Below are 8,692 nucleotides of genomic sequence, written 5' to 3'. Positions count from 1 at the left end.
TGGGGATATTTAGAGTAAAAGTAACTTATATAGAAACCCTAGACTTAGGAAAAACAACCTCACTTAATTTGGATTAGAAGCGAAATTGACCAACTAATCGTTTACTTAAAGTGACCTTCCGAGGGACCAGTGAGGTCTCATGAGACGTGGTCCCATTCGTGGACCTTGAGAAAGTATCTAGGGTGGCCACACCTTTCCCCCTCATTTCCAAGTAATCAACACGACCCCTCCCATGGCCAGTGGTGGTCTTCATGAGACGTCAAGTGGCTCGTGGGGAGGGTCCTCTGTTGGGTAGCCTTAGGAAGGATACTGCCTAGCCTACCAAGAGCCACAACACGTGCCGTGGTCTTCACTATGATTTTTCATGGTGGTCATGATAGCTTGGACAATGCCTATGGGAGAGTGTACTGCCCAAGTCCTCTCCCTTGGCCCTAGTTACGAACCCCAAAATGAACTAGGTTAATCTAGAGACTCACATGTTCTTTAAGACTTATTAACATGTTGATAAAGTGTTTTACAACTTGTATAGTTTGTTTGAAGATGTTTGAAGTGAAACGTCCAAGAACGACCAAGACGTTCAGAGACTTGTCCTCTATGTGCTTGTGTGTGTGCCTTAATGTTTTGATGGATATTTTGGTTGTTGTTTGAGGTCCAAATCAGTGTTGAGGACCCTAGGATATGGATGAGCATTTTTCATGGTTTATCGTCCGGGTATGACTCCACCAAGAACCTTGAAAGGGCCCTAGAGGATGACCCCATCTCCTTGACAAGAAGCTGCCAAGCAGCCTCCTCGATAGCACAAAAAAATGACCCAAATGACGGACAATCTACCAATCAGCGGCTCGTCAAGGGTGGGCGTTGATCATTCCTGAAAGGCCTGCAGGTTTCGAACCTCTAACCCAAACCACTAACCCCTTTGATGGGGCGTGGACCAGACCACGATGTGTGGTTTGGTGGTGTAACACTCCAAAAGTTCCATGACTTATTCTTGAGCCTCACTAGATGAACCAATCCTTAAAACGATGTTTCTAAGCCTAAAAAAAGTAATAAACTCAATTAGGAAGTGTTAGAGTCAAAATATCAAGAAATGACCATGACGTCCGGAGATTTGTCAGCTAGCGTGCCTTGGTGTGTTTGAAAGGGGTTTAAAGAGTCCAAATTAAGTCAAATTTGGAGGTTTAAAATGTATAATAGAGTGTTTTTAGGGTCAAAACATCTGGGTTAGACACCCCAAGAACAACCCTAAGGGTCCTTGAGGATGACCCAATATTTGACTATAAAAATAGTCTTGTGGAAGTGTGCAACCACGAGACCAATCGATGAGCCGTCATTTGGTCGAAGATCTGTTGATGTTGTCATTGCTTTACCCTTATCCTCAGCACCAAGAGCCTCCAAAAAGGACTCTCTGACCAGAACCAAGGATGACCATCACGGTCCATGGTTTGGTCGACGGACCATTGACGTGCAATCGTCGATTGGGGCCTGGTGCCCTGTCTCAAATTGGCCAAGGAATCCATCTCAAGTTCATGGAAGAATAATCCCTAAGGTATGATTTCTTTCACTCTTGGGATTCCTTTCTCCAAGAGGTCCTTTCAGAGAAATTTTCAAACTTCCCCAAGACTAGGATTTCAATCTATACATGGGTTCTCCTTTCAGAACAAAATTGTTATTCAATTGTAATGAATTATGATCTTTTATTGTTGATTAACTATGTAATCATGGCTAATTATTGGTAATCACTAGAGATTTCCCCTTGGACCCTCGTTCTTCCCTAAACTCATTATATCTTGTAAATTCTATGGTAATTGTGAAACATGATGAGCATATGATTATGTAGAATGATAACTGCTATGTATTACTTCTCGAATTTACCTTGTTTATGTACTTTTTATTTATTCTTTTGTAATGGAAGTATGAAGGCCATGAAAGGGCAAGAAGGTATGAAGGTTTATTCTTCTTGATTGTAGTAATGCTCCCATGTCTAATGTGTGGTTTTGATGTTAATGACAAACATTCCTCATCCTTAACTCTAGACACTTGAATTAACTATGAAGTATGTATGAATGTTATGATATGATTATTATATGATTGAAAGTAGTTTCTCATGATTATAATAAAGTGTTGAGTGAAAGGTGTAATCACTTGTAGATGGTTTCTAAAGTGAAAGGATTGTTCTCACTTATGAATACCTATGAGCTATTATGATGAGACGTTTACATAGGAGTCTAGTAGAGACTAATGTGAACTTGAATGACGAGTAAAGATGATTACTAAAGGGAATAAATGCTTAGCACCGGAAGGGCATGTAAATGAGATGGGGGATCTTACATTTAGTAAGTCCGGCTCTCCACATGGGTTTACTCATGTTTTGTAAGACCGAATTCCCAAGTTATGTTTGTCTCATGAGATGGAAACCTCTATGCCAAGCAAGTCAAGGTTTTTAGTAACAATCTCCTTAAGCCTGAATTATGTGCTCACATAGGACTCCACCTTAGTAGATCCACCTAGATAGGTATGTACGAAAGGTTATTACCTTAGGAAAGTGTTAACCATTAATTTTCGGTGTGGAAGTAGAAAACCGGATTCCATGTGTCTCACATGGTCTAATGTCGGTTATTTCACTTATTTCCCTAATGTAAAAGTAAATGAACAAGTTAAGTATATGAACTCTTATAGGGAGGATTTTCTTTAAGGTTTCTACATAGTGTGAGGAAGGGTTTGAGACTTTTCTTACACATTGCACATATGGTATCCTAAGCGATTGTTCTATTAATGTTCTTTTATGATTAAGTTGATTATATTTTATGTATATCAAGTTATGTATGACCTTATGAATAAAGCATGTCATAATGAAACATGAGGTTATATTGTATGCATGAAGTAGGTGACTTAATTTGATACTTGGATAAGATTATGGGGTTCTATTCTTGGCATTGCACAAGTATTGCTTAAGTTGCTTATATGTTGGGTTAATATCATGTTGGGTTGAGTTATGATGTTTTATTGTATATGCATGTTAAGGTTATTCGATACTAAGCATGGTTTTGACTAAATTGTCCCTTTTCTCATGTATTGATGATTTTTATTCATAGAAGTCATACTTAGTACATGTGGTTTATACTAAACCCATATTTCTTCCCTTTTCCCAAAAATTGTAGGTTTCGGCCATTGTGAGCTTCTAGGCCATTTGCAAGGAAGACTTGGACCTTTTCCCAATTTGTTGGCAAGTCCTCAAGTCCGAGGATGGTGCCACTTCTCTAGCTTTATTAGTATGTGATATGTCTAAGACAATTGTTTCTTTCCTCATCTTTTGGAGACTCTGTTGTAAGCCTATATGTGGCATATTATGCCCAAGTTCTTATGCTTCTATTATAAATGATTTATATGTGAGACAATTATTAGACTACTTTATGAATTGATTATTGTTTGTATTGCGAAGTATATGAACACTTCATAAATGAGAAGTTTATGTAAACTTCCTTTATATGATAAACGAGAAGTGTAAGTATACTTCACTATGTAAAAGTTTTAAATTTTCCGCATTTTATCTACCTATAATATGCCAGGATGTATGTGCTAAGGGATAGTTTAAGTCCTTTTCAAGGACTAAGACGCCAATTATGTCTAGGGGGTGCTCCTCGATCGTGACACATGGGCGTCGATTGAACCTGCAAAAGTTATTAAGGTGCGGCCAAGCTAGGGGTGATATGTTAAATTCACCCCTAGTTCTTTTAAGTGCATGGACAGTTGAGTTAGGTGTTTTAGGTATTTTAAAAGCATTTAAGTGACTAAACTCTCATTTAGACCCTACCATCTAAATCAAAACTTTTCCCTCTCAAAATAAACTCTCTCTAGAACCTCCATTGAAGACTAAGCTCAACAACAAGCTAGGGGCTGGATTCTAATGGTCTCTTCTCCAATTTTTGTGGGTTTCTCATGTAGTAAGGTATGTTAACCCTTTATCCTTAGTTAATCTTTCATATAAGGATTTCTTTCACAGGTTTTTTCAATATTACTTAAAAATCATATCTTTTAGTCTAGCGATGGGTTCATCGTCAAACGAATTTCAAAGACATTTTAGTGATGACTTGATGATTATTCAATTTTTTATGATAATTTCCTAATGAATTTATGAAAGAATGCATAATCCATCTATTTCTAAAATTGGCCTATAATGTGGGTCTTGGGATCTTGATTATATGTTAATCCAATAGTGATTAGATTGTTGTGTATTGCTTAATATTAATTCTATTTATGTTAATTAATTATGAATTGTTGATAATTGATAAATGGTGATCATATCTTCGAGAAGGGGTAAGTTGACCTAAATTTGTAATTATATTATTGGAGTTGGCACTGTGTGGTATCGTCCACTTATGGTGGTGGTGTTTACATTCTTGTATATCTATCTATGTTGTGATCATGACCTTGAAGGCAATAGATGTGAAAGGAGTTAATATTATGATTATCATGTTTATGAAGTTGTGTAGTCTACAATTCTAGTAGCATAATCTAGGCATATTGATGATGTTATATATATATATGTGAATGATGTTGTTAGGATTAGGCATGGTCTACATGTTGATGGTGATGTAGAATGATCCTTATCTCTAAAACCCTATGTCAATATGTGATCCTATGCATGGTAGGAGTCCTAAATTCAAATTATAATGATGTTCTTGTCTTCTATGCTATAATGTTGGGTGTGGTCTATAGTCCCTAATACTCTATATGTGAGTTGTTCATGAACTAAGGCATGCTGTACATGACTTGTGATATATGGAGGATGGTTTCCTCAATAGCATGTGATTTATATTATGTGATCATATTGAAAAATATGCGTACACACACACTCTTGCATAATTATCAATATGATAGATTTAAGGTGTCAATTGAAAGAATAGTTCTCATATGGACTTTTGACACCTTATTATGCATGTAAATTATATGATTACGAGCATGTGTGGTCTTGAAGTGGTTATGTGAATGTCTTGCACATATACACACACACATGAATGTATGTATGAAGTATACTAATGATAGTCTAGTAATGAGAGTCGCATGGATGGTTTCCTTAACTGTATTCTATAGACTATCGTATGAAAGTTATGATTATGTGAAAGTACATTCTCATATAATGTAGGTTCTAAGATGAAAGTTCATTCTCATCTTAGAAACCTTTGAGCTATATGATGTATGAGGTATCAAGTCCTTAAAGCCTACCTTTATAATTAATGATAAATAAATGCATAAAGATATTAATGAGAGAGTTTAAGCTTAGCGCCGAGTGGATATGTACAATGAGGAAACACCACTCCGTTAATGCAATGGGTTGGGTCATCCAAGTGATACTAATGAGATGGAAGCCTCTTCGCTAATGCAATAGGTTGGGTTTCTAGAAACAATCTCACTATCCATTAATTACGTGCCCCGTAGGTTCTAGCTAGTGGATCCACCTTGATAGCTATTATTTATGGTTCTATCTTGGAAAGTAGAACGCCTTCTTTCGGTGTGAGGTTATATGACACTGAATTCCATGTAGTTCACATGGTCTACTTCGATTATGGCTAAGTCTTCCTAATGTCAGGAAATGAACTAAGATAATAATATGAATATTACTCATGATTTATCGAAGAGTCACTTATTGTAGGTAGGACTATGGACCCTACTTATGTATTGCACAAGTGAACTCAAAAGGAGGGTATGATTAGGTTCTTTTATGAAATAAGATTTATGGTTCATGTTTGTTGATAGAAATGCATGTTAAGGTTGACCTAACTTAACTCAAGACTTTGAAGTGTTATTATCCATGTGAATTACACTTATGACTTCTAAATGAGTCTACTTAGTATATGTGGAGGTATGGGAATCCATGTGTACATTGCACAAGTAAGCTTATGAAGGTGTTGTGAGGGTGGTTTTCCTATAATATGAACCAATTGAGTTATGATTAAGATGTAGTGAATGAAAGAGTTCTTATGTGACCCTTAATGAAGTATGTTGGTCTTATGTGTAAGGTTAAGAGTATGTGTTGTATCTTATTTAATGTGTTGTGTCTAAGTCTAGGATGACTTCGTAGGATCACTTGATATGAGTAGCAGTATGGGATGCTACTTGTAAATTGCATTAGTGTGACTTAGGTATTGTCTTGGATGATGGTTTTTATGTGTCGATTAAGTCCTACAATATGCTTATGACTTTATGCATATATGAGCTTGTATTGATGAATTCCTTCACATGAAAGATTTTCATTGGTGACCTTAAGGTGATACATTATAGTAGGCATTACTTAAGGGTTTCTTAGTGAAAGGATCTAAGGTAATAAGGAAGGTAATGTACTAGCGCTATTGAGTGAATCTTAATGTGATAAAATAGCTTCATGTCTTTCTATGTGTGATATTCATGTCTATATGTTGTATGTGAATATATTGTGCTTACGGTATCAATTGTTCATGAAGTTTAACAAAAGGCAAGATGCATGATTTCTAACTAAATGTCCTCTTTAAATCATGTTTTGCATGGTTATCATAATTAGTGCATTATTATAATAATACCATCCTTATTCATCTTTTTCCACAATGTGTAGCTGGTGATGGCTAAAGGATCTTTCATTGAATAAGAATCTTGGATTCTTATTCCCAAGTTCAAGTGTGTCCTTACGTTTTAAGGACCTTCATGTCAAGATATTTTTTGAGTTCATGTAATAGTTTAGTTTATCATTTTATGTGGTTAAGGGTCGTGTCCCTATCCTATTCTATTCAATTGAGTTGTGTCTTAAGATGGCAAAAGAGACTTAGTGTATTAACTATGTACTTATGATTTTATAAGGGAAGTGATGCTCTAGCATTTGATGTGCAATGAAAAGTCTTTAATTTTCCTCTAAATTTCCACGACGATGCAATGAATGAATGATAAGAGGCTTGTCCAAGACCTTCGAGAGGTCGACGACGGCGTTAACTTCTAGGGGGTTCTCCCCGGTCTTTAAAGCCCTTGCCCACTTACATAGCTCTAACCCTCATGTTTAGCTTAGGTTTAGCCTACTAGATTCTAGGGTGTTACACATTATGTCATCTTATTTTAGTTTTTGGACTTCATGTATGGGCTACGTTCCACGCACCTCTTATGTACTATATGGATTTTTGTTTAGCCTACTAGATTTTAGGGTGTTACACATTATGTCTCTCGGGGTATTGAACACCATGTTACGCCTATGGTTACCTTGGGTCTTGACAAACTTTGTAATAAGAGCACAATGTTTATAAAGGTCATAGGAAGTCTCATAATCCACATCGAGTACACCGAGTATAGTTTTTTTTATAAGTGTGAAGTGTGTCACACTTATGAATGAGATGATATAACATGTTTAGGAAACTCAACTTCTTTCATTACTATAAAGACATTCAATAGAGTTTAACTATATAACATTTATCTCCTTATCTTTATTCGATGCTCTACAGAATATGATCACTAGAATGTCATATGCTAGAAGGAATGCGGGAGAGAATGTAAATATAGAGACTCCTCCTTAAGTTTCGTTTGATCCTTTGGCCAAGCAAGTATGCAGAGTTTAGGGATGATTTTCAAGTGTTGTCTCAAGCCATGATGGCCAAGCCATAGGGAGGTTGAGGATCCAGTGAATCCAAATGTGAGTACGACAACATATACAGTGAGAGACTTCACTAGAATTAAGCCTATGGATTTTTATTGTTCTAAGGTTGAGTAAGACCTTCAAGAGTTCATTCATGTGGTTTAAAATATTTTAATGATCGTGGGAGTGACGCTGGTGGAAAAGGCGTAATGGATTGCTTTATCAACTTAAGGAGTTTTTTGAATATGGTCTAACCAATGGAAAGAAGGGAGAGAGAAAGAAGTGGGTACTCTTGATTGGGAAAAGATCAAAAGTTCTTCTTTGATAGGTTCTTTCCCCTTGAGACGAGCGAGGAAAAGGGGCTTGAGTTAATCAACGTTCGTCAAGAAAATATGAGTGTGAAAGAATATACTCTGAAGTTCAAACAATTTCTCGATATCCTCCCATTATGATTGTCTATCTTAGGGCACAAATGAGTAAGTTCTTTTTGGGTGTTTCCAAAATGGTTGTTAAAGAATGACGTACTAACATGCTCATCAATAACATGGACATTTCTCATCTCATGATTCATGCTCAACAAATTGAAGAGAAGAAACTTAAGGAAAGGTCTAGGGAGGAAAGGAGGTCTAAAACCGATGATTGTAGATTCTCACACTCAAAGTTCGATGGACATGGTAATTCTATGTTTTGACAAAGGTTTTCCGCTCAAGGTTCTTGTAATTCTCCATCTAAGTTAAACAAAGATAAGGTGTCTAACTCTAAGCCTCAATGAGGGGATGGTAGTGCATTCTCATTGTACACTTGTGCTATAAATGGAGGAAAGCACGAGGGTGAGTGCTTAGCCGAAATGAATAGTTGCTTCAGTTGTGGAAAAAGTAGTATAAAATGAGGGACTGCCCTATACTTATGGCTAAAGAGAGCTAAGTTAGACAATCTCCTCCTAGTGGTTAGATTTCAAGTGCTCCCAAGTAAAATTGATTGTATGCACTTTAGACTTGTCGTGAACAAGAGGGTCCTCCCGATGTGGTTACCGGTATGTCAAAAGTCTTCCAACCTGATATTTATGCTTTACTTGACCCTGGTACTACCTTGTATTTTGTGATG

This window comes from Solanum pennellii, chromosome 10, assembly GCF_001406875.1.
Source record: "Solanum pennellii chromosome 10, SPENNV200".
NCBI classification, from domain to species: Eukaryota; Viridiplantae; Streptophyta; class Magnoliopsida; order Solanales; family Solanaceae; genus Solanum; species Solanum pennellii.
Note: the sequence above shows the minus strand (reverse complement) of the source record.